Here is a 26,569-nt window from a genome sequence, read left to right as displayed (position 1 = left end):
CGTCTGAACCTGTGGCTGTGGCACCTGTTGTCACGTGGTCACAAGCTGCAGCATTGGTCCAACGTCTCTCAGCATGCAACAGCCGACGACTAAGCTGTGTGAGTGAGAGCAAATATTAGGTACGGTGAAATGTGAGTGGCAGCTGATGTGGCGGCCTTTCTTACTTGCCCTGAACGCCGCGCGAGCACTTGTTGCGTCTCTGCCGCCAGGAGTTTTAGCGTACGCTAAGTTAGCGGTCCTTGCGGTCGCCCGCTATTCCTTCAACGGGGGTCAGCAAGTGGTTAGCGCACGACGCGTGCGCAGTGGCGACAAACGCTAACGCAAAGCTTTGCGTACGATTCATATACATGAAATATCATGACTTCTAACCGTTAACTGGTAGATTACTCGCAAAAGCTTCTCAAATGTTTCGTAACGTTGCTTTCAGCTGCAAACGGAACCCTGCCCTTAGCGGTTCCCTGAATGTGGTGCCTCGTACCATTTGCAGCTGCGCTTTCCGCCCAGTTGTTGTTTACAAAAAATGTGAGCGCGGTTAAGGCCTTGGCTAGTGGTCAGAACATGTGAAAGTTTTCATACCGCTTTTTACTCGCGTTGTCGACAACCAATGAGCATAAGAGATCGAGGCGAATCGAGAACTGATCTCTACGTTCCTTTTAGATGCGAAGCAGCTTTTGCGCTGGGCCGTGTCCGTAGCAGTGTTGCGGAATGGGCGCCTCCATTCCATTCCAATTCCATTCCGGGGAATTAGAACTTACCACGATTCCATTCCTTTCAATTCCTCGGAATGAAAAAACTTAGCCCATTCCCACTCTGGAAATGGCCGGGCAGCTCAATTCCATTCCTGTAATTCCTCAATGTAGGAAAGGCACCTTGATAGTTTTATCGAGTTAAGAATGGACATAAAGCTGATATCATCAGATGCATTAAGAACTGGGAAAGTATGCAAAACACGTTACCAAGGTCAAGTAATAGTAGCTTGGTGACATATCTCCTGCAGTACAACTGCCCTACTAATTCCCATAGGGGCAGTTCTCCCGCTACCTATAGCATTTTCATGGTCAGCAAGTTTGAACGAATGGTAATATTAACATTGTTTAAGCTTAAATGTGTGAATGCTAAAATGACGACATAGCGTATTTTTATGCTGACAAAAGTAGTGTTCAAGAAAACTAAGCAGTTTTGCCATGCGTCTGGAGCGCCTAGACAGGGGCACAGTATTGCAAAAGGGTGGGGGGGGGGGGGGGAGGGGGGTATGAGGTGAGACGGCGGGCAAGCTGGTTTACGAAAGCTTGCAGTGAACACAAGCATTGTTCCAGCGCCAATACGCATCACAACTTAGAGAAGCACTTTTTCGAATATGCGTCAGAGTCGCCAACGGCGACAGAAGCAAAAACAATGAAGTGGAGGGTGGGGAGTCAGCAGGCACTTGAGGCGCTGCCGAGTGAGTGAGTGAAACAACTTTATTGGGTCCACAAGGGAAAAATATCACAAGGCGTAGGGGGGGGGGGAGTATACCGCCGCCGTAGTTCCGCACAACACAGTTACACGAAGAATAGAGACAAACTTCGGAGCAACACAGTCTATATAAGGACAGAATTGTGGTAGGCGCGTTGCTTATAAATGTACGGTGCTTGTAATCAGCAAAGCCATTTTGAAAATACTGCTTTTTTGTTAAATTCGAGGCTCTGACTTACAAATGTTTGAAGTTTAAAAAACAGCGCGCAGGCGGAAACGTGCTATATTTTTGGAAAAAGACGTAATTCCATTCCCATTCCATTCCGTGCGAAAGGCGCTTAATTCCATTCCTATTCCATTTCTCCAAGCGTTGTCCCCATTCCATTCCCATTCCATTCCGGGGTCGCGAAAATGTGGAATGATACCGGAGTCATTCCGATTCCGGAGTGGCAACTCCGCAACACTTGTCCATAGTTCCATTGGCAACCGTCCCACCTAGCATAGCCACCTGAGCGCGCGCTCGCGTCAAGGAAAAGTCTTCTTCCTCTTGTTCTTCGACCACCTTGATGATGATTGCGAAGCAGCTTTAGCGCTGGGCTGTGTCTGTAGTTCAATTGGTGACCGTCCCACCTAGCATAGCCATCTGAGCGCGCGCTCGCACCAAGGAGAAGTCTTCTTCCTCTTGTTCTTCGACCGCCTTGATGATGATCCATGCAGAGCACTTTAGGCGCCCGGGCTTGGCGTAACGCAGACAAAACCATGTGTGCTGACACGTGCTAGCGCGTTTGGGCCTGTGTAAAGGGCTGGGTAAGATGCTGTGGCCTCTCCTCTTTACACTCTCTCAGAAATCTTGTGATGGCGTCGGGGAACGAGATTCTGCAGACACGCGATGAACCAATGCGTTGTATCCTAGTCAGAATGCGCTGGCATGCGCCAGCGCATTCAGGCTTCTGTAAGGGGCTGAGTAAGATGCTGTTGCTCTCAGCAGTCACGTGATAATGTCGGGGAACGAGATTCTGCAGACACGCAATGAATCCGTGTGGCGTGCTCCAACAAGAGTTCGGGACGAGCAACAGCAACTACACTGAATTCATGGTGTGCTCCACTTGCAAGGACGCGTTAACATCGGGCAAGGTGCCCGTGATGAACGGAACTTGCCCGTGATGAACGGAACATTAAGTCGACCCATGCACTGCTTCGCATCCCCACATGGTTCCCTTTAGTGGGAGGTGGTGCAATTTTTCGCTGGAATACAGCTGCATTTCGGCGTTTATGTTTAAACGCAGGTGACGATCTGGAAGGTGAAGCATATCAGGAATGGCGCCTAGCGAAGGATCAGCTCTTGCATTTCTACAAGAACAACAATCTCCGACTTGACGAAATTGATTATGAAAAAGTGGCAGCAACCTTGAGTCCCATTGTTGCATCCTGCTTTCGTGGCTCTTCGTGGAAAGATTTTGCTTGTGCTCTGGGCATCCCCGACTCAGAGTTAGAGGTTAGTGTGCTTTTCTTTCAACTCTCGAATTACTTTACACTTCAGCGGGTTGCTGGACAGTTGTGCCCCGTGCTGGAATGTTTCTTCATTTCTCCCAACTCTCTGCATGACCTGTGACATGCACTTCCTGACCCTCTTTACACTAGTTTTTTTCATTTGCTAACAAAATAGACCTTATGCAAACTTGCTGCCATCTGTCGGAGGTTTGACAAAGCTACCGATTCGGCGCCATGTTGGAGGCTTGTGTCTGAATCGTATTGCTGTCGCTGCTATAACTTCTTGCTTGTATCTGCTTTGATAGTAAAGCAATCGGAGTATAAAAACATCAGATGAGTGTGTAAGGGCCTGTACACGTTACCGGCATTTCCTAGTTATTACGTTGATAATGATATTACATGTAAAGATAATGATATTACATGTAAAGAACTGCCTCAGAACAAGAAGGTGCAAGTTTGCCTACGAGTCACATATAAGCCTGTCGTCGTTATGAATGAAGCTTAGCGCTAGGTTAGAAATTGTAGAGTGGGTTATAAATCAGTAGAGTGGGTTATAAATCGTAGAGTGTAGGATGGTAGGGACAAGGCTTTAGCGCGCGACACGGCTAGGCACAACGATGACAGTAAGAAAGTGCTGTTGACCCATTTCAAAGCGTATTTCATAAGGGACAGCCCACGTCGACCAGATGTATTGTGCATTTAATTTTAAATAAAACGTTGTCCTCTTTTCTATTTTTGAAGGAAAAAATATTTCGCTGCTGTAGTCACTGATGTACACGCGATTAAAATGTAAAAAATTTCTACTTCTCATGCACGTGAAAAGTGAACATGAAAAGTAACAGTGTTAGTTGCTCCAATAAGTAGATGCTGGTTAGCTGGTATTTTATTGAATATTCTTTCGACATGTGCTCATAAATAAAACGATATGCTGAGAATATTTGCGTTTGCATCGTCGCTTTCAGAGCCTACTGGCACCTTACAATTTCAACCCGTTTCTGCAAGGCAGTTTTACGCTGCCGACTGAACGCTTGTGAAACCAACACTGTCGAGTGTAAGCACATAGCACATAGGGGTGGATACAGGATTTTTCGAAAGGGGATCAGCTTCTGGGAGAGCCTGATATGTGCTCTTCTTGGGATATAAATTAAGAAAGAGGGGGGGGTGATCAGGCCATCTGGGCGGCCCCTCTGAATTTGGCGGTGATAGCACATGAAATGCTTGAAAAATACACATAGTGAAGTAATACGCGTGCAAAGCATCCCACCAAACACCACCTTGTTAAACTCCACTATCGAAAACAAAGTACAAACAACACGCTCCAGCACAATCTGTCCGCTCGCTGGGAATCGATGATGCGCTCGAGCTACCTGTCTAACATGTAATTGTTATTGCAATGTAATAAACAAAGTAATTGTGTCAACAGCAGTGCAGGCATGGGCGAGTAGCTGCGATGCAGCTTTGAAGCTCATACACGAAGCCGGTTTTTCTGTGCCTGCAAACACATGGTGCGAAAACTGCCTCGTTCTGGCATGACACGAAAGAGTGTTCTCTGATGAGTGCCGATGCTGTCACATACCGCATCTATTAAGGACGGCGAACATAAACGTGGTGTTAGTCATGAGCAGTAGCTGGAGCAGCGGAACGATCTGCCGCGTCTCGTTGGCTGCGAGGAAATCTAATAACATGGAGGTTAGTTTGCCATAAACCTTTTTTCAGCACCCGAATTTCCTCAATCTAAGCAACACGGCGCACGAAAATATGTCGGCATTGCTGTTCCCATCAGCCGCCACACGCGATACGTACGCTCCGTATGCACATGCGGAGTGCACTTAGCCTTCAACATGGCGGAAATGTGCACGGTGGCCGCTAGATGGGCAGCAGATTTTGCTTGAGGTCTATGCCTACTAATGTTCACCAGAACATCACTCGGGGCGGTGTCCCGGGTGCATTGCAGCTGTTTCAGCATTACTGTTTTCTGCTCAAGTCATGTGGTTTTGTTTGGCACGTAAAACCATGAGATGTAAATATTCTTAATTACAAAGGTTGATGTGGATGAATGAGATGAGTGCAATTGCTGGATATTAAAATTAACAGTGCTTTTTTGTGCTTTAGCAGCACTGTAATGTCACTGTGACTGATGATCTACTTCTCTTACCAGGGTGTGGATCAGTGGGCTGAACGCTGCAAGTTGATGCCCCTCCAGGTGGCATTGCAGCACTTATACCCAGCTCTAAAGGCCTGCTCAAAGCGCTGCAGTCTCGGCCACCTGGTTGATGTCCTGAAGGAGCAAGGCCGCTTGGATGTCCTGAACAAAATCTCTCAACAAATTAAAGGTGTGAGAAAGGTGTTGCAGTTCGTTAGGCTGATTAGCTTATATTTCCCAGCAAATATTTTCCCAGTCGGAATACAGATGCAAGCAGTTGTTACTGCTGCATGTTGGTTCAAGCAACGCCTCCTCTATTTTTTACAATGTCAGTGCAAGTGCTCGCTCCTCAATGGGAACCGTTGGTCCGCCTTAGTTCCAGGAGTTGTTGTGGTGCGACGCCACATAAAGGTTACGACTGCTTGCGTCAAACATGCGTCTGAAATTTTTTTCGGGGGGGGTTCAACCATACTTTATGTATGTTCGTGTGTGCGTTTGTATGTGTGCGTGTATATATACGCAAGCAAAACTGAAAAATTTCGGGGGGGGTTTGAACCCCCCCAACCCCCCCCCTTGGCTACGCCCCTGGTCTGAACGCGTTGTCGTGGAGATGGGGTAGACGTGCCGTCCCTCCGCTATATCATGAGTCTGCCAAATTTGTTCCTTCATACTCCTTCCTTTGTGGATTGAAGCAATGCTGCCGCCACCTCACAGCGCTCATGTGGCAGATCTTAATGTCAGCGCATGCAGCAGTGTCACAGTGACGCGTCGCCATTCCTAGCCCGCATAGTACCACGAACGGAGACGCACCATCTCAAAACACCGCGCTGCTTTGAGAGCCACGTGACAGCCAACAGAGTGATCACGAGGTATACGAGACGCCGCCCCACAGATATGAACACAACTGAGCAAAAAAACTACCTTTACTGAATTTTGTCGTGGTGCACCACCTAAAGGGTACTCCCCCCATGAACGCAAAGCAGGCATGAAGGCTTGCTGATGTAGGTGAGTAGGAAAGAACAAGAGAGGGTGGTGAACAGCTGGATCAGGTTCATCTGACTGGCATTGAAAAAAATAGAGGGGGCACTGGTTCAAGCATAGCCGCAGTGTTGTCGTAAGGTCTGCCATATTGCATCACAACCAAATGAGAGCCAGCGACTCGTGGCTCAGTATCTATGGCATTCTTCTGCCAAGTGTAATGTGATGAGTTCGATTCGTGATCACGGTTGCCACGCAACGATAGCGTGGAATGTAAAAATAATCATTTGCTGACCTTGGGATACATATTTCTGACTGTTAGGTGGCCAATATTTACACGAGCCCTCATCTGTGATGTCTTTCGTGTGTAAAGACAGGTAAAATACAGTCAGCATCTAATTTTTCATGTTCCACAGAGGCCATGAAATTGTTAGAAAGATCAAATAAGTAGGGGTGTGCGAATATTCGAAATTTCGAATATTTTTCGAATAGTGTTTGCTATTCGATTCGATTCGCACTGTAATTTTACTATTCGAACTATTCGAACTTCCCAAAAACAAATACAGTCAACGTCAGATTGAAAGTGACCCCTTCAAATTTTCAATATGCTTCACCTCATTACACTCTCGTACTGCGGCAAAGCTGCCTTTCACGCTCCGTTACGGTCGAACTTTGCCAAGACACAGTCAACGTCCGATTAGAAGTAATCCCTAGAATTTCAATATGCTTCACCTCATCACACCCCGGTATTGCGGCAAAGCTGCTTTTCAAGCTCCGTTACTGTCGAACTGCCAAGAGAGAGAGAACGTCCGGTGGTCCATAGATTTTCAATATGCTTCACCTCATCACACCCCGGTATTGCGGCAAAGCTGCCTTTCAAGCTCCGTTACGGTCGAACTTTGCCAAGACACAGTCAACGTCTGATTGGAAGTGGTCCCTAGATTTTCAATATGCTTCACCTCATCACACCCCGGTATTGCTTCAAAGCTGCCTTTCAAGCTCCGTTACAGTCGAACTTTGTCAAGAGACAGTCAACGTCCGATTAGAAGTGGTCCCTAGATTTTCAATATGCTTCACCTCATCACACCCTCGTATTGCGGCAAAGCTGCCTTTCAAGCTCCGCTACAGTCGTAAATGTATTAACTCAAGAAAACGCTGGTTCCAACATGGAGATAAAAGATGCGGCAGAGGTGGGGGCTCAATTAATGCTGTTTTGGACATGAAATTTAGGCAGGAAGTCCGAAAAATCGAAAGTGGAAGCTTTTTAACATCCAAAATTTCAGATGTTCTTATATATCGACGTCTACGAGGCAGATTTGGAACTCCGGACTTGAAGGGAGCACACCCTTGACCACCACATCAGTTGGGCTTCCACAGAAGTTGAAAGAGGAGAGGCTGAGGAAATGGGCGTCTTTGCCTATCACGTGTAAAGTGTTGTCGGCAACACTTTGGTTGCACCAAATCATGTACATAAATACAGTTCAGCCTCTACATTGCCTCATTCTTGATAAGACAACTATGAAACACCACTCTGCCAGTGCTTCATCAACCTAGCGAAAAGAAACACTTTCATGTTGCTATCTCATAAGAATATGCTTAGGAATCCTCTACAACTCTTTTTTCTGCAATTTCGCTTCGAAGTATTCGAAAAACATTCTAGAAATATTCAAGAAATATTCGAAAAATACTCTATTCGATTCGCACTCACACCTCAATATTCGAATTCGATTCGCACCCAAAATTTTGCTATTCGCACAGCTCTACAAATAAGCCAAGAAATGATTGCGTGCTTTTTTGCTTCCCTCAAAGGGTCAAATTGCCACATCCACATTTGAAATAGCCCTGAAGGCCTGCCAGTGCCCTTATGTCTTGGTGCTCATACAGTACTGTGACGGAAGATGGCAGGCATGTGCACGTATGATTAAGGAACACATACGAGGGGGGACTCTAAAATAACTGGAATCGTACTTCAGCACATTGTTTAATGTAGTACGAGGTCGCACTGCTAGGGCACTGTGGGAGGATCTCTCCTAAATCAGTATGCCATGTTGTGGGAACCAACAACAATGTGTTTGGTTTCTCTGTCACTTCTCTCTGTATGTCTCTAGTGCACTTGCAACATGAAGAAATGGCAGATTCTCACAATTGATGTGCGACTGTGACGTTTTGTTTTGTTTTTTATTTGGCAAGAACACAGCAGAAACTGCTGTGACAATGCGAACAGCTTATAAAGAACATGCTCTGACTAAAATGCATGTGTCCGAATGGTTTTCTTGGCTTGGAAGGGGGAAACTAACAACCGGAGGTCAGGCCTGTTCCAGTTGTCCTTCAAGTACACAAACTGGGGACAACATCGCCAAAATCTGTGATCTAATCATGGAAGACTGACGTAGAACAATTGACCAACTCGAAGACTTATCTAGGTTATTCTGGAGCTCCATTCAGCGCATTTCACGTGGCACTTTGGAAATGCGATGAGTGGCTGCTAAATTTGTGCACAGACTTGTCACCAAAGAACATTGAGATCCTGCTGGTGCTTTTTGACATTGCATTCTTAACCTGACGAGCTTTTTTTGGATGAGGCGAGGCAGGAGCAGGAGACTTCCATTGACTTGACTGTTGTTTAGATTCGGGAACGTAGTCATATATATCACCACGAATCATCGCCTGTGATGATTTTATTGAAAAATATGCATTGTCTTTGACTGCATCCTTCATTGCATGACAGGCTTCCACATGAGCAGCCCTTTGCTCTTTGGTGAGAAGTCTGGGTGCAAGCTCAGCAGCTACTCGTTACATTCCCAAATCATCGTGCAGAATGTGCTGGACGACGCTCCAGGATAATCAAGATTAGTCTTGGAGTTCATCAGTTGTTCTTCGTTGATCTTCTGTGGTGAGATCACAGATTTTGGCGATGTTTTCCTCGGTTCTCGCACTTCATGGACGACCGGTGTTGGGCTGATCTTCAATTGTCATTTCCATCCTTCCAAACTGAGCAAACCTTTGGGACATGTGCATTTTAGTGAGAGCGTGTTCTTTATAAGCTGTTTGCATTATCACAACAGTTTCTGCAGCAATCTTGCCAAAAAAAAAAGCAGAAAACTTCACTGCTGCACTTTAATCGCGAGAATCTGCCATTTCTTCATGTCAAAGTGCCATTACAGACACACGGAATGAAATGCCAGAGAAATGCACACATCGTTGTCGGTTGATGCAACTTGGCCTACTGACTCAGGAGAGCTCCTCCTACAGCACACCAGTGGTACAAGCTTGTACTACAACTGCACAATGCACAGGGGTACAATACCGTATATTCTGCCTTGTGGTGAAGCTGGCTTTTGAGAATCACTTTGACTGCAAATGGATCCTCAGCACACAAGAACGTTGGTCGGAGTTTGCAGGATAACCAATATGGCAGTAGTGGTGGCTTTAAATAGTGCTGTTTTAGGCCTAAAATCATGGCAGAAAATCTGATCAGTTGTAGAGTGAGGCGTTTCAGCATTTGAAATCTCGAGTGTCCCTACACATTGGCTCTGTGGGGTACTATCGACGTCAAATGAAACGTGACCAGCAGCAAGCATTTGCAGTGGTATAGTGCGTGCCGTCCAGTCAGCACCATTGACAGGCGCACGCATCCATTTTGGAAGCACTGCGCATATGCCGCCAGTCCATGGTGTTGACTGGACGGCGCACACTATAGACCTTATGCAAAATCTGCTGCCATCTAGCAGCCACCGTGCACATTTCTGCCACGTTGAAGGCTAAGCGCGCTCCGCGTGTGTACACACGGAGCGCACGTATCAACGTGTGGCGGCTGATAGGAACGGCAATGCTGACATATTTTCGTGTGCTGTGTAGCTCAGATTGAGGAAATTGGGATGCTGAAGAAAGATTTACCAGAAACTAACCTCAATGTTAGATTTCCTCGCGGCCGACGAGAATCATCAGATCGTTCCATGGCTCTGGTTGCTGCCCGATGACTAACGCCGTGTTTATGTTCGCCGTTATTAATAGATGCGCTATGTGACATCATCGGCACACTTGGAGAGCACTCTTTCGTGTCATGCCAGAACGAGACAGTTTTCGAACCGGGTGCTTGCAGGCGCAGACAAACTGGCTTCGTGTACGTGCTTCAAAGCTGCATCATGGCTACTCGCGCATGCCTGCGCAGCTGTTGACAGCATTACTTTGTTTATTACATTGCGATAACAATAACGCGGTAGACAGGTAGCTCGTGCGCATCTTCGATTCTCAGCGAACGGACCGATTGTGCTAGAGTGTCTTGTTTGTAGTTAGTTTTCGATAGTGGAGTTTAACAAGGTAGCGTTTAATAGGATGCTTCGCGTGTGCTTCGCTATGCGTATTTTTCAAGCATTTCATGTGCTATCACTGCCAAATTCAGAGGCACAGCCCATTTGTCTCCCCCCCCCGCCTTTTATTAAATTTATACCTCAAGAAGAGTGCATATGAAGTTCTCCCAATAGCTGATCCCCTTTGGAAAAATCCTGCATCCACCCCCGTGTGCTATGAAGTGTCAACAGATGTTTCAAGTGTGTGAGACTTCTGGTATGAAACTGAAAAAAATGCTGTTCCGGGAAATATGTTACATTCGACCGCTAGTGTGCTACCGTTTACGTGCTGAGGCGGTTTCACAGGTGTTCAGTCAGCGTCACAAAACTGTCTTGCTGCAATGAGTTGAAATTGAAAGGCGCCTGTAGGCCCCAAAGGCGATGATGTGAACGCGAATATTCTTGGCGTATCGTGTTATTTATAGGGGAGTGCGAATATTCGAAATTTCGAATATTTTTCCAATAGTGTTGGCTATTCGATTCGATTCACACTGGAATTTTACTATTCGAACAATTCGAACTTCCCAAAGACAAATACGGTCAACATCAGATTGAAAGTGACCCCTTCAGATTTTCAATATGCTTCACCTCATCACACCCCCGTATTGCGGCAAAGCTGCCTTTCAAGCTGAGCTACGGTCGCAAATCTATTAACTCAAGAAAACGCTAGTTTCAACATGGAGATGAAAAATATGGCAGAGTTGGGGGCTTAATGAATGCTGTTCTGGACCTAAAATTTGGGCAGGAAGTCCGAAAAATCGGACGCCAACGCTTTTTAGCATCCAAAATTTCAGCTGTTCTTATATGTCGACGTCTACGAGGCAGATTTGGAACTACGGACTTGAAGGGAGCAGACACTTGTCCGCCACATCAGTTGGGCTTCCACAGAAGTTGAAAGAGGAGAAGAGGCTGAGGAAATGGCATCTTTGCCTATCACGTGTAAAGTGTTGTCGGCAACACTTTGGTTGCACCAAATCATGTACATAAATACAATTTGGCCTCTACATTGCCTCATTCTTGATAAGACAACTATGAAATACCACCCCACCAGTGCTTCATCTACCTAGCGAAAAGAAACACGTTCATGTTGCTATCTCATAAGGATATGCTTAAGAATCCTCTCCAACTTTTTTTTTCTGCAATGTCGCTTCGAAGTATTGGAAAAGTATTCGAGAAATATTTGAGAAATATTTTTAAAAATGTGATTCGATCCGCACTCGCACTTCAATATTAGAATTCGCTTCGCACCCAAAATTTTGCTATTCGTACAGCTCTAGTTATTTACGAGCACATGCCGGAAGGATATTCAATAAAATACCAGCTAATCGGCACCTACTTCTTGGAGCAACTAACACTTTTGATGTTCATTTTTCACGTGCATGAGATACGGAAATTTTAATTGCGCAGTAATTCTATATATAACATACGTTGGTGACTACAGCAGCGCAATATTTTTTATTTCAAAAATAAGAAAAGAGGGCAACGTTTTATTTAAAAGCAGGTGCACAATACTACATCAGGTCGACGTAGGCTACTGAAATATGCTTTGAAATGGGTCATAAGCACTTACCGTGATCGCTGTGCCTAGCTGTGTTGCACGCTAAAGCCTCTTCCCAACCATCCTACACTACACGCATGATATTCAGATAGTTAACAGCGCTTTATTCGCTACACTGAACACAGACAGACAAAATTCATAACCTAGCGCAAAGCTTCATTCTCAACGACGAAAGGCCTACATCTGACTCGGTGATAAACTTGTACCTTCTTCTCGTTGTTAGGCAGTTCTTCACACGTAATAACTGTCAACGTAATAACTAGGAAAAGCCGGTAACGTGTACAGGCCCTTACACATTTGTCTGACATTTTTATGCCCCGATTTCCTACTATCAAAGCAGATGCAAGCAAGAAGTTATAGTAGCGAGAGCATTACGATTCGTACGCAAGCTTGCAACATGGCGCCGAATCGGTAGCTTCGTCAAAGCTCCGACAGATGGCAGCAATTTTGCATAAGGTCTATACTCTTGTGAATGCTGGCCGCTGTTCGCCTTTCATTTGACGCCAATTGTCCATGGTAATGCCACAGAGGCACCCAAGCTACCAGGCATGTTGAAAAAAATTAGTTGACTGTATTGTGTCCTTTAATTCTCGTAAAACCAATAGAAACCACAAAATAATAAGCATGAGCGTCCAAGCTCAACATCGTTTGCCAAAATCAGCTGTCTAGCTATTTCCAATACTAGTAAAGAAAACTGTTTGCATCATGGATGATCAGGACCTGTCTTTCGCATTAACTATGATCATACACTGGTGTAAGCCATCTATCTACAGCTCTTCCATGGAAGTCAAAGGGCTATGCCTGTTTGTTTGTAACATGAAGGGCCTCAGATGTAGAGAAGTGTAAAGAGGGATTAGTAAGTCAGTGGCACATGCAAAGTCAAGAAGTCTTGGGATCTTGCATTGTAGCTCATTGATGTTCAGTGAGCTTCTGAGCTAGCTGATTGTATCTCCGACTCGGAAAAATGCAAAGTTGTAGTGCTGCTGCATTTCAGGACATGCCAAGATGAGGTGGCAAGCATCTGTACAGTGCTTTGGATTTCTTGTGTAACAGCGCAGGACAGACAAGCACAAAAACTATTGGAAGCGGCTGTACAATGCCTGTCCCGTCGCTGCTTACGTGTTTCTGCCTGTCTTGCGCGGTTACCACCGATAAAGCTTAACAAACTCACCTTTGTGTGTTAACTGGGCACTGGAAACATGCTTGAATGATTTGGTTGCAATCCCCTCTCCTGGACGTTGCTTCTAGATTAGATAAGTGGCACTGCTGGGGTTCAACTTACGCCGCCATTTCCCATTTGGCAGGGTTTCTCACGGAGTCCCCTCGTGGAACCTGCTATTTCGAGGAGAGCCTTCATGAGAAATTGAAAGAGTCGCAGAGCTTGCTTTCATCAATTGATTCTGGAGTATCCAGCTTGGACGCTGGAGATTTCCTCGGTGACCCTACAGCCAGGGATGGCATTCTTATTGAGTCGGCCCCAAAGCAAGCTGCGCTACCAGTATTCGCCATATTCAAGGAACGGAGCTTTTGTTGCTGAAGCAGTTTCTCCCGAATCCAACAATCGCTCAACTCCTCCAAGTAAGTTGAGAACAACTGAAAAGTATCGTCGACTGCCCATTTGGTCATATGATGAGACGAGGCATTGAAGCGAATGAGAATAGTTGCCCACTGGTGTTTTTGACAGACAGACAGGGAAGGAGTGGGGAGGGCAGCAGAGGATGAAACAGCTAGTTTGAGAAAATGAATTCCAGCTGAACAGTTGTCTCCAAGCTGCTGTTGAATACTTCCTGCACACAGAATCACGCAGATCCCCTTCCTCAATTCACCACTTGATTAGAGCAGCATGCTTCCAGCCAGCTGGCAGCATGCAGCACCTAATGCAAGTGCATGAAAAAAAAAAAGTAAGCGAATCATTACTAACCTAATTGTACTTGTTAGAAATTATATTGGAGTTTTCTTGAGATCAAAATAGCTAAGGAAATAAATCAAGAAGCAGACACTGCATCATTTGGCGGTCATTGTAGCAGTTGGAGTGCATCTTGTCTTATACTGACAAGTGCCAATTGCCTGACTTCTTGATTGTGAGGTTGTTGAAACAGCAGTAGCTTAACGTTGTTACGCCTTGGGTCTGTCTGGGTTGAGCATAAAAACTAAGCCTGTCACTATTTTGTGCCTTAGGTATCTCAAATCCGGACAATGTCCGTTCATCCCTCAACAACGATGAACGCATCCAAGAGGAGGAATCCATGTGCGGATCACTGATTGATAAGATACTGCCGAAGGTAAGCACTGTTCCATCTTTGCACTGGTGGGGTTTCCCAAGATGAGATAAAAAGGGATACAAAATTTGTAAGTCTTCAAAACATGCCTCTGTTGTTTATTTTAACAATGAGGTTGTCGTGTAGTTTTGATGTCACTCTACGTGCGACAGCAGTGAAGTGCTAGAAGTTGGGTCTGCCTTGTATGTCCATCCCATCTGTCCTTCCTTTCATTCCTTCATTCCATTACATTGACGATCACCGTTGTCAACATTGACAACACAGCGAATTTTGCTGTCATCATGGCACCTTGTCATGAAATTGACAAAATTGCAGTCTGTTTACATGTAATTCCTCATAAACCCTATGAGGGTCATAGGATGTAAATATATGGTGCCATGTGTTGTTTACATACCCTAAAAATCTTGGTTTAATTAAAAATCGGCAAGGCAGCAACTAAGACCCCTGTCAAATTGTGCTAAATACAAATCACTAAGAACGGGGGCAATACTTCGTAATATTCCTGGTACCGCAGCTCCGATTCTTTTGAATCACTGGCCAATAACACAATAACCTTTGTACGTGCAGGCCTAGCATCACTAAAAATGACCCACAAGATGCCATCTGATAACAGTATTAGATTCCTTGACATGAGACTGATTTCGTGGCAAAAGGGTTTACTGGAAGTACAAACCTCATGACAAGCCATTGCTTTCATATGATTCTGCTCATTCGAATCTAGATAAGAGGGGTATTGCTAAGTTATGCTGTTTAACGCATTGCACAAATCATGTTCAGAACTAATGGGCATCAGTTTCAATGAACAAACTATCCGGCTATCTGCCTCTAGGTCTCCCACTAGTTTACTAGTCAGTGTCGCCAAAGGCATCCTGTTAACCCTTTGAGGGTTGAATTTCTTCGCGAAATGCAGTCCAAAAATGTGTAATTTTATTATTGCTGAAATAAATTCTTCAGATGATTCTATTTAAGAAAAAAAATTGTCTAACATTTTTTTGCGTGACTGTAAAGTGACAAAAAAATCATTTTTGTTGTTACGTACACATCGTTTGTTCGTAGTAACATCAAGCAAAATAAAAAAAAATACTTACATGACTTTTTATAAATAAAAATTATGCATTGTATTAAGCTTAGCTCACAGACATACAAAAATAAGCGCACCAGAGTTCCTTTCCGGTAAAAAATGTTGGTGGTCCCCAAAACAGAAAACGCAACCGCGGCAGCGTCGTTTGTGTAATTTAGTGCCGTACAGAAACAGATGTAATCGTGTCCCGGGGAGCAATAAACGAGAGTCACAAGCAGTCACCCTTTGAGAGATTAGAAACCAGACAGCCATCAGCTTTGCGGGCACGAGAAGCGATAACCACTCAAAGGACGAAACCGGAACCAGCTGCACCGCGTGTGCGCGTTCTGATGCGCAAGTGAAAGCCTTTGGTGCCAGTTAGGGGATACTGTACCTGTGTGGTGAAAACCCTCGAAAGGGTTAAAGAAGTGGTCAAAACAGCCCGATGCCTTGCATGCTGCCACTGGGAAACAGTAGTTTGCAGTGATCCAGCTTGCATTCACAGTTTGTCACATCGATCAAAAAAGATAAAGCAAACCGCAAATGTTAGAGTTGTTTTTTCCACTTCTGGCGGGCTTCAAGAACTGTGCAGAATGACTAATCCTAGCACCTCTAGCAAGCATGGGTGCCAAAAGAATCATAAGGATGAGTTCGTGGAATCAGTCTAGCTTACTAATTTCCTGTGATAAAACTTATATAGATCAAAGTTGGAGGTGTGTAAATGATAGTCACAGGGAACATTGTAGCAATGTGAGGGTCAAGTGCGGAGAGTTTCTCGATGTGCATTGTGGAAGGTGTGATTATAGTGATGTTTCTTGTGTTGGTTCCCAGTTCTGGCCAAAGTGAGGAGATATAAAAAATTCAGCATTGTTTCAACAAGCAGCAGCCAACTTACACGTGAAATAATCGAGGCCAATAGGATTAATAGTTTAGGGGATAACTGTTTGTCCAAGCCATCAATTGCTTTATATATAGAAGAATTGTGATACCTGCATGGCCACTGATTGTTTTGTTTTCTGCGCTTGTCGTACTGTCACAAGTTACCTTATGCATTCAGCTTTGCAGTTCTCAGTAAAGTTCAGGGGCCCTTGCGCTATCGGCGAAATAGGGGCGAGCGAAGCTTAGTGTGTGCATGCCTGACATACTAGTTTTCTTCCTTTCTTTCTATCGCATTGTGCAATGCTCCCTCCTAACTTCTCCCTTCCTCCAATCCGGGAATTGAACCTTCATCCACATGCTTAGCAGCAGAACACTTCCATGCATTCATCACATCCCGGCAACAATGAACTGTGGTAACGTGAAATGGCAAGTCACCTCGATAAGAGATCAGATTGCCATATCAGAAACAGCTGATCGCTGACACGGCCACATCCGAGAGAGCATCAGTTATTGGAAAACGGGGCATACAAATGTACATGTGACCGGCGCACCTTTGAGGCCCGCTTTTCTGTACGCTCGCTGGCACCGGGTTTTTCGCGTACGACACTGCCACTGAAATCTGTGAGTCGTAACAGCCTTCACTTGAAAAGTATTGCAAGTTAGCACTTGCATGTCTCCAGTCTTGTTCCCCGTCCTTGTCTGATTGTTAGCTTGAAGATTATTTGTCATGTCTTACCAACATGCCCAAACAGCCCTGTTTGTGTCACTGTTATTATTATTATTATATATATTATTACTGATTGAGCCGCATCTGCATTGCACACTGAATCTTTTTTCCTTAATGAGGACTGTGACCAGCCTGTCATCGCCGTTTCGTGCTCCAGTTTTTTTCGTCACTTTTGTTTTTTCTTTTCAGATTTTGTTGAGGTGCATTCATTAGTCTTTTTATTTTTGCTTACATTGCAGACAAAGCTTGACAAACTGACAGTTCTCGTAAGCCACCTTGAAGAGGACATCGATCTAGCTCAAGAACTAGCCAAGACTCTGGAAACCGAATACGAGTGCTATGTGCTAACTCAAGCTGAGATTCAGCCTGCACTTCACACTGATCCAACTCTGATTGAGGACTTAATACAAAAGGTTCGTGAAAACTTTGCATTTTGTAAGGTGCTTTTGTGCTCCGGTTTCTGTTCACAGCGCTGGGTGCACTTGCTGCATCCTACATACTTGCCAACTCTCCCAATTGTTCGAGCGCAGCCGTAAATCTCCCAATAAATTGCCTCAATCTAATTTTGTAAAAAGCAAAAATAAAGCATTTCAAGTCGCGGAGCACAGCTACATGACGATGGCCATCACGAGCTAGGTAGCTAGCCGAAGTCAGATTTCAATCCGAGCCATTTCAGTGCAGGGAGTGTATAGGCCTAACATGTGTTTCACATCACGACAGAAGAAACGAACTAGGAGAGATTGTTAAGTCATGCACCATCCTGTGTCAGGTTGACCAGTAGATAGTAGCCAAACACATATAGAGCATTTTAAAGAGGTTTAAATTAGTTAATCACCAAGCGACGTCTGTCAAGGTGTCTAGCTTGCGGGGCACGTGAGAGAAAGCTTGCATTGGAAAGTGTAACGGTGCTTTTGGAAATACAGTAGACTCTCATCAAATGGAACCTGAAGGGATTGGGAAAATATGTTTCGTTTAATAGCAGTTCCGTTTACTGAGAGATGAACGGAGGTGCAGAATTAATCATATTAGAGGCAGTTGTTCCATTTAAACAGCAATTCCGTTTAAGAGACTTCCGTTTGCCGAGAGTCTACTGTATAGGTAAGTTCTGTCGTAGTGGGTTCAGTACGAGACAAGTCACCCACTCAGGCATGTAGTGTATGAAATAGCACAGACGTAGTACGGCACGTGCCAGCTCACGTGAACGTAGAATAAAATAAAATAATAAGCAGAGAGCTGTTGATCAAGATGGGATGTACTAAGAGGCATTACTTTGGTATTTCTGAAGAGAGAGGCATGTGTACCTTTTATTTATTGAGTTCAAAACAATCAATATAAATTTAACCGAGGATGCTTTCACAGTTAAGAGATCAGCCACTGGGCATGTCCATCCCTTCAACTACACAGTTTGCCAAGATGAGAGCTAGCAATTTTTGGCTGTCTGTGAAATGGACTTGCAGATTTCCTGCTGCACAGTGCTATATTTGTCTCAAGTACGCAGGAGCCTTGACTACTTACTGGTAGCGTTTTCTGAGCACGTTAAAAAAGTATTGCCTGAATTCCTCTATTTTTACTCTTGACTACATCAAGGTTGGCCTGTTTTTCGGGGTTAATTTCGCGCATGTTCTTCTCAGATTAAGGGCTATCTTTGCTTTCGCTAACCTATGATCACTACACTTTACCTTGCCTATTACTTCTACGTCCTGCACCTTGCCTGAGTAGCCGCATAATATGAAATCTATACTTCATTCTTTGTTTTTCCGTTGGGGTTTTCCATGTTCTATTCCTGTTTCTGTTCTTTCGGAAGATGACGTTCATTATCCAGAGTTGATTTCATTCTGTGAATTCCATTAACATCTTTCTTCTGTCATTCATGAACTGATACCATGGTTACCAATTCCTTCTTCCCCTTTCTATTTTCTTCCTACTTTCACATTGAAGTCTGCCATGACTATGATTTACTGGATACGATCCTTTACACCAACTTGAAATAACATTTTGTGGCCAGCTCTCATCTTTCTTCTCATTACCATTTGAGGGTAAAATTTTTTTGCCAAATGTGAACCCCTGGGGCAGATTTTTTTTTATTGCTGATTTAAATTGTTCTGTCCAACCTACTTTGAAACAAAAATTGTAATTTTTTTAAGGTGACCTTAAAGTGACAAAAAGGTCATTTGTGTTGTTACGTATACATAGTTTATTTGTGAGTAACAACATGAGAAATTATAAAAAAAAAGGAAAAGCTTATGCAACTTTTCAAAAGTGATGCATTGTAATAAACACAGACATACAAAAATAGGCACACCAAAGTACGTCGCTCAACTCACTTGCAGCAGGGCAACTGGCATGCACTTCTATAGCATAAGCGAACTGAGTGGGTGAGTGCACTGAAGAAAAAAAAGAACTGTATGGTTTTGTGCACACTCGGAAGGCAAAACGAGTCAAAAACCTATAATAATCCTTCGTCGTGTTGCCAACGAGAGGGAATTGGTTTTTGTGACTCCTCAAAACAGGAAACGCAACCATGCCGGCAGCGTTTGTCTAAGTCAGCACCTGAACAGAAACAGGTGTAATCGCACTCCGGTGAGCAATAAACAAGAGAGTAACGAGCGGCCACCCTTTGAGAGATAAGAAACTGGACAGTCATCAGTTTCGCAGGTGCAAGAAGTGGGAACTGCCCGAAACCGAAACTAGCTGCCCCGCACCCACATGTGACTGGATGTGCAAGCGACAGCCAGTGCACCACTGTAGTAAAGCATTAAAAAAAATCACACCATCTTCCGTTAAAGGGGACCATGAGGCGATGCGAAGCAGCGTTTCAGCATGTAGAGCCCGCGTTTCAGAGGGGGAGTGGAGAGAGGGGGAGTGGAGAGGGCAAAAAGGGGAGGGATAGGGGGAAATGTAGAGGGGGAGGGGAGAGGAGGTGTGTGGAGAGGGCTTGCGCATGCGCAGTAAGGGTGGTCACGCCGCACACCACCACCACCGGATTGAACTCCGCTATAAGATGCTTCACATCTAAATAACTGAGAGACATCGGTGCAAGCAAAAAAATTCCACGTATTCCCGCAGTGTGGCAGCACATGCCAAGCAAGAGAGATGTTTAGAAAAAGCTGCGCTTTTTAAGCACACAAGCGATCACGTACGCGTACGTCATTGACCATTTTGAAGGTGTTCGTGGGGGACATGCATGTACTACTTCGTTGACTCTGAAAGGGTTAAGTGATTCTCACAGACTTAACTAGCATGGAACGCCATAAAAGGCTGGCAGATGCTGCCGTGCTGCAGTATATTTTACATGTCTAAGGAGAGACTCGGTGTAGAGAGCTTGGAAAGTGCTGGTAGCTGCAGAATTCAGGGTGTTGTTTTCCTTTTTTGCAGGTGAAGGCCATTGTGCCCTTGATCACGAGAGCTTACTTGGACCACTACGAGCATTCACGGCGGACAACTGACCTGAACTCTGCAGACAGCGTATTGACACGTGAGGTGTACTCTCTATCCCTTCACCGGCTTGTCTCCAGCTCTTGCCTGTACTACATGTTGTTCCCAGTACGCACTCCTGACGTGAAGTACGAGGAGGTCCGTCGCCACCACATTTTCTCCAAGTCCAAGGTTCTCTGCAAGAAGGACCTTGCTCTGCTAGTGAAAACCATGCACGCCTGTCGCAAGCTAAGAATATCTAACGAAAGGGGAGGCTCCTGAACTTGATGACGTCTTCGTGACAATGGGGTTCAATTCCAAGGCACACCAGTCGGTAGGAGTGAAACCCAAAAACATTTGTGTACTTAGCTTTAGGTGCACATTAATGAACCTATAATGTTCAAAACTAATCCAGAGCTCTTCGCTAGGCCATATCTCAAACCCTAATCTTGCTCTGGGATTTCTGGGATTTTTGACATGAACCTTCCAGATGTTGAATGTTGTGACATGTTGCATTCAGACATTTACTGATTCATCGGCTTGAACCAGAAAATTCGCCATGACAACAATGGTAGAAGCAGTGTATTTTTCTCTGGCAACAGAACAAGCCAGTGCCTTGTAGTTTTGTGCCGTCAGTGTTTGAGCAGCATGGAGAGTAGCCATTCATGCCACCGTGACGAGTGTCTTGAATATTGGGGTTACTTGTACATGCGTTACCCCTTCATTTGTGACATACAGGTTGTGTGAACAAGAATAAGTGTCTAGGACTAGCTGGCCAACGTTTCGAAAGATAGACTTATCTTTGTGAAAGGTGCCTCATTATCCTTGGTGTGTTAGTTTTGAAAGGGTTAGTCAGTGACGCCACGTCACGTGGTGTCGCTGTAGGCCCTTGTTATCTGCAAAAGAGGAAACAGGAGAGGGAATCGGCATGGTCATTTCACGCCTCTGAGGAGTGTAGTAGGTGAACAAGGGCATGAAAAAATTGTTTTAAAAAAGGATAAGAAGGTGTCTGGGGTGAACGTAAAGAAATGGAAGAAAAGAAAAAAAATACGGGAAATGAGAGAAGTGTGAAAATGGTCGGAAGGGCGGGAGTGGCTTTTCATCGGGGAATCCAGTGTAGCTCTTTGTCAGCTTGGAAGCTGGCGAAAGGTGGAGGGCCGTTGTATGTGACAAAAACAGGTGTGCACGTTTAAAAGAGGAAATCCTTCAACTTCTAAAAGGTGTCGTGAGATCTGTAAGAAAGGTTGAGAGATGCAGTCGGAAGGGAGTGGGTTAAGTGTTACACGGGCCCCAACTTCAGGTAAGTAATCAAAGACGCTGCCATGGTTTGCAAACAGGCAAATATGGGCTGGAGAGATTGATGGAAGTAAAGTGCTTTAAGATCGAAAATCATATACACGCATAGAAGCGTGAAAATGTAGGAAAGTTAGGTTGGAAGAGCAGTGGTTCAAAAAGCTGGGAAACAAAAGGATATTAGTGCGCTGATAAGGGCTGATTCTTGTAAATGGTATAACTGTCAGAGTTTTGTGGCGGTTGTTGGGCCGTACCGAGGAATTTTTTGCGGGGGGTGTTTGTGTGTAGAACAGTTAACTTTGGCAACTGGTGGTCGCTGTGAAGGCGTGCAAGTATTTTAGTGTCACCCGAAAAGTTAAAGCATGAAAAATTTCGGGGGGGGGTGTCAACCCCCTCAACCCCCCTTAGTTACGGTCCTGGTGGTTGGATGCATTGTCTATTTCTTTACGATGTCGGAATTATGCCACAGCATTTGCAGCATGCAGCCCTTGTTAGGCCGCCTGCCTCATTATTCCCGTGTGTTTCCCAGCCTTTTCAACCACCGCTCTCTTGACCTATCCTGTATATTTTAACATTTTCATTTCTACACCTACGTACAATTTTCTAATGACCTTACAGACCTCATGGTGCCTTTCGAAAACTGAAGGATTTCCCCCACTTAAATGTTGTGGGAGGGGAGCAAAAGCCGGAGGCAGCCAAAGGTGCTTCACAAGCACGTTTAATGATCAAACCTTTAATGGTTTAATGGCCCTGACCACCTGCTGTCCCAGCGAGCGCACCCAGTTGTTCTTCACCTATAAACTGTAGCTCACACCCACTATGGGGGATTGGCCAATAATTGAGTGGCTTTATAAGTTTTTATAATCATCAAAAGTCTTAGGTCTTATGTTTTTACACCTTCTAAGTTGTTTGAGCTTACATTTGATATGGTTAATATCCCTAGAGATCCATAGGTTTATTGCGCTTGTCATTGTCTTCTTCCTGGCATCCCTCACTACTTCCGATAGCAATGGATGGCAGCTCCATTGATAAGGGCTGTTCACGCTGCCCACTAGCCTTTGCCCTGGTGAGGCACATATTGCCAACGCGCACACTCGGAGCACTACATCGCCTACTTCGCCTCGGTGGCAGCTTCCTCGTTTGTCATCCTTGTCGGTGTCATGTTTCAGGTTGCCTCTTTCATGTCCTGGAAACTTCCCTGGGCTTCTCTCGTCATTTCCGTCTTCACCTGGACACTTTGGCCTCTTTCTAGTTGTTGGTGTCATCCTTGGCTGGCCATTTCCATGGTTCTCGATCACTGTCGTCATCACCATTGCACTTGGTGGCAATGACTGCCGTTGCTCGAGATTAGTGCCATGTCTGGTGCCTTCCAGCAGCCCTGGATGAGTCCTGGTTCGTTTGGAGGATGCAGCTAAAGTGGCGGCCCCTCGGTGTGTTCAGTTTTTTTCACTCCTGTCGCTTTCAGTTTCCTCCTCCTCCTTCTTGCTTGGCTCTCTCTTGATCAACGTCCTTGATGTGGGACTCGTTGTTCGCATCTCTCTCCATGAAGAAACTGCAGTTAACAAAATTGTTGTCTTTACCGTTTTCTTCTTCAGCCGGCCCACTTCCGTCAACACCTCCGTTTTTGTCATCACCACCAGCCTCGTTCTCTTCCTTCTCCTCCTCTTCCTTACCTCCAATCCTCCTCGCCATCTTCCTTTGGGTCGCATTCCATATCTGTGACTGTCTCGCCGCTGGCACCTTCACCGTGCGCGACTCTCGGCGTCGATGTCAGCTGCTCCTTCCCAGTTTTCAGCGTCGTCTTCACCTCCTGCATTCGCCTCATCTCCATCCTCCTCAACGACCTCCTCTTCATCATCCCGGGACTACCTGGCCTCTTCATCACCATTCTGAGACTCTCCAACCTGCTCCTTGCAGCGCCGAGACTCATCGGCCTCTTCTTCACCGTCCTGGGAGTCTTCGGCCTCCACCTCAATAATCTCCTCGACCACTTCCGCCACTTCTGCATGTTCCTCACAGCTCAATCACAACAATGCTGTTGTGATTCTTGTTGTCCGCCTTCTGTTCGTCACCAGGTACCGGCGTACGTCGGCGGTTGCGGCGTGCCGGTCGGGAGCACCCTGGCCTCACAGAAAGCAGCAGTTGCCAAGTTGAGCTGTGACTGCCTCGAGCAGTCGTGTTCACTCGGCATCCATCCGTCCTGGGAGGATCACGTTGGGCACCAGTAGTGGGGGAGCAAGAAGACGGAAATAGCCAGAAGGACAAGTACCTCAATGGTCAAGTTCCAGGCTCCGACTCTGTGTATACATGTTTTTCCTTTCTTTTTTTTTCACATGCAAGGGCTCTTTTTTCGTCTTTAAGAAAAAAAGGGCGTTTTTTTCATCACCAGCTCCCAAGCTGATGGAGGGGCGGTCGACGCTGGCTTCGCCAAAGCAAAGCTATCCCCCTCTTCCCAACCATTTCCACTTATCCTGGTTTCCGTGCTCTTGCAATTCTTTTCTTTTCTCCTGTTAAGCTCCAAAACCCCAGTCACCTTTCAGCCTTTTCTTTTTTCATTTAAATATTTGAAACCCTTATATACCTACTACAATCCTCACAGACATGAAATTACCATTTCTATTGCCTCTCCAGCTTGTTCTTTCGCAGATGAAAGGTACCCATAGTGGCATAATGTGACGTGACGTCACTTACTAACCATTTCAAAACCAACATGCCGAGGATGATGAGGTGCCTTTGATGAAAATAAGTCCACCTTTCAAAACGTCGGCCAGCCTGTCTGAAGCACTTATTCCTGTTCAGGCAACCTGTTTGTCGCATTGTATTTCCATGCATCCCATTTTCACCTGTACATTGAAGTACGTTCATTTGTAGTGTGCATGCAGCAGAGCTGCAGCTAATTCCTCTACAGTGGGATCACGAAATAGGATTCACAGACATTATATAAAGGAGCAGTATGCGAAAATGTCCGTGCACTACTACGCCTTATGTAAGCACTAAAGCTATCTCTGATGTTCAAAATCAATCCAGAGCTCTCCACTAAAGTGCCTTTTCTCTGTATAACCTATCCTCAATTGGCAGCTTTCAGCTTGCTGTGTCTGCATCTTGTAGGGGGACTTTGGCCATCTTGCAGTATGTGTGGTATGGTGCTCGAACATACTGTAAAATCCCGAGCAAGCGCCTCCCCTGTGGTGGAAGATAATCCGACAAGATGTAGAGGGGGGGCCCTTGCTTGGTCAGGGATCAAAATTCGAGATTGTGGCGGAAGAGCATAGCATGCTTTCAATGAAATGCTCTGTTAAATATGCATGCATTCACTGCCATTATTCGCCCAACAAGGGCAAATAAAAACAGTGAATGAAACAGTGAAAATGGTGGGAGCGGAGTGGGGGGGGTCACTTGCTCAGTCATTGGCGCATATTTCAAATGTCCCGATTTTATGGTAGTTTTTTTTTTATTTGTGACAAAAACACTCCTAGCCTTCTGAAATGGTTTCTTTCTCCGCTTGTATACAAGCCACTTTGCGCCTTGTAACGTTATATACTGGTTGTTGGGGCTTGGTACGCATTCAAGAAAGCCCTCTGTACCACTAGTCATAGCTGTTCCCCGCCCACCCTTTGATGGCCAACCTCACTGGCCTGTTAAAATAGGTGGGAACCTTGATATAGCTATTATGAAATATGGCAAAGTAAATGAAGAAACTTTTGCTACAACAATGCAAAATATGTTTGTCACCAATGCCACATATAATTTCTTTTTTTTTTGTGAGGTGCAGCTTTGCTACAATGTTCGCCTCTGTATTTTTTTGCAACCTGTCATTGACACTGTATGTACAGACGGAATCACGCTTGTCTAGAGTGCCCAGCCGGCCGCTTCAGCTGCAGTTTTATGCAGAAATATGCAAAGGCCAACACCATAATGATGCCTAACATAGTCATATTGCGTGCTAGGTCCTTGTGCTATAATTCAAGCATGAACAGAAGCTTGTAGCTAACATGAGGTAGCAGCTATGGACAACAGCGGCATGCACAGCCACGTGCTCTGCCGCTCTAGACAACCGTGATTCAATCTGTACATGTAATGTAGTCATAGGGGCCTTTGAGTTACTGTAGTATGTATAGTATTGTTTACAATATGGACACACATCTTTGCTTTCTTTAAAATGACTTTGTCGCTTTATGCTTTGTCGCTTTGTGCTTTGACGTTACCCACCACTGGTCCTTTACACTTGCTCTTATCACGGCACTGCTTATTCATGGGACCAAGCTTTCACAGTTTAGGTGATAACTTTAGAACAAATATGCTTGTAGTACTAGAATACCGTATTGTTAAGGCTGCTGCCCGAAGACTACTATGAGTGTTGAAGAAAGGCATAGGCAACCTGTGGGAAGGTATTCTAAGTAACCACGGCACATTGCATATGCTGAGCATCAGGTTGGGAGTTCAAAACACCACCACAACAGCCATTTTCCGATGTCTGAGAAAAGTTCGGGTAGTCTTCATAGTTGAAGCCAGTGTTCAAGAACATTCTGTGTGTTAGTATTATTCCGACAGTTGGGGAGATTGTGTAAGTAGTCTATACTTGTGGGCGCTACACAATACATAGGAAAACTTGTAATTTCAAATGTCTACTGCCCTTGCACGTCTTTAATGGCTGAAGGTGCCGCAAATGTGTTAAAACTATATATTCAGTGTACAATCTTTTTGCGGTGCTTGAAAGGGTTGCATTTGTTTCACCGACACATTTCTGTGTCTCCATCTATGACCATGCCACCAATCGTGAAGAGATTAGCTGTGTGCAGTTGTTTAAGATATGATAGCATTTTGTTGATAGATTCCTATGTTGTTTAGTCATGAAACTGTTTGTGTTGTTGTTACTGTACGAAATTTTAACTGTATATGATGCAAAGGGAATAAAGGCTATTCTCAAAGTTCGTCACTCAGGT

At 45.0% G+C, this 26,569-nt stretch overlaps 1 pseudogene; it reads left to right on the top strand.

The window, feature by feature from the left end:
- LOC119382663 (uncharacterized) lies at positions 1-26,562 on the top strand (annotated as a pseudogene).
- The last annotated feature ends 7 nt before the right edge of the window (positions 26,563-26,569 follow it).

This window comes from Rhipicephalus sanguineus, chromosome 2, assembly GCF_013339695.2.
Source record: "Rhipicephalus sanguineus isolate Rsan-2018 chromosome 2, BIME_Rsan_1.4, whole genome shotgun sequence".
Taxonomy (NCBI): domain Eukaryota; kingdom Metazoa; phylum Arthropoda; class Arachnida; order Ixodida; family Ixodidae; genus Rhipicephalus; species Rhipicephalus sanguineus.
This window is presented reverse-complemented; position numbering and strand designations above follow the sequence as displayed.